Source organism: Schistocerca cancellata, chromosome 9, assembly GCF_023864275.1.
Source record: "Schistocerca cancellata isolate TAMUIC-IGC-003103 chromosome 9, iqSchCanc2.1, whole genome shotgun sequence".
NCBI lineage: Eukaryota > Metazoa > Arthropoda > Insecta > Orthoptera > Acrididae > Schistocerca > Schistocerca cancellata.
Window position 1 is genome coordinate 41,038,420 of NC_064634.1, and position 1,077 is coordinate 41,039,496.

The following is a 1,077-nucleotide window of genomic DNA, read 5'->3' on the forward strand; positions in this document are numbered from 1 at the left end:
AAAAAACATAAGAAACGTTTTAATCAAAATCTTTGAAAATAGTCACCAAACTTATTCATTTGTGTAGTTACTTTTACCACTCCTTTTCCTCACCCCTCGCTCTGCCCATAGTACAAGTTGTTAATGTGCAGCATGTGCAGAAACACTCAAAATGGTAGTGGCCAGTTATCATAGTGATGGAAGAAATTTTCATTCCGATTATGTAGTTGGTTTGGCAGGATGGAGGGGAGGTTATGACATAAAGTTGGTGTTCAACTGACTAAGCGCCAGTGTCCTTCGTTAAATTCCAAACCTTAACATAGCGTCCCTTGGAGAGATATCACGCAACACTGTTGATGGTGATCCGTACATAGTATGGGGTCTGCCACCATGTGCTTCCTTCTCATACTCAACAACTACTGTCTAAGAATTAATGTCATCGGTTAAACCTAAAGTCTCATCCCAATTACTGACAGAGTAAGGGTAGGTGACACTGAAATTGATGATCTGATTGTAGAGTAGGGATGCTTAGGTCAGCAGCGTTGCTTTCACCATCATTTTTCCCTTACTCATCATCATAATCATCAGTACCAGATTAAGTGTCAAATTTTTGGATAACATAAATTTCAAACCAACGTCTTTTGGTGGAAGGGTATGTGACATTGATGATGATGGTCTGCACCTACAGTGGATTGGAGATGATCATTCAGTAGCCGTCTTGTCACCCCAACGCTCGTAACTGGATTACCCACGAAACTTCACCCCTTTCTTCCAAAAGCTCCTTACTGAGGGTATGTTACATAGTTGATAGCGACCTTTCTCACCGTTCTTTCTTTCCTAGTAGCCCCCTATGCACCACGTGCCAAAAGTTCTGGCTTAAACTCTAAAACTCACCCCAGTGTCAAAACATAAAAATGACACTGAACTGCTATATGCATGACTCACGCTTTGCCCCAGAAGTGTGGCAGTAGGTCAGTAAAGAGAAAACATTTCCGTTTACATCGTTGAATAACTCGGCAAAATTCTAACAAACGTTGCCACACAGCATTTACATTCTTATTATTTGCACATCAACACTTTCGTTTTCATCTTTCCTTT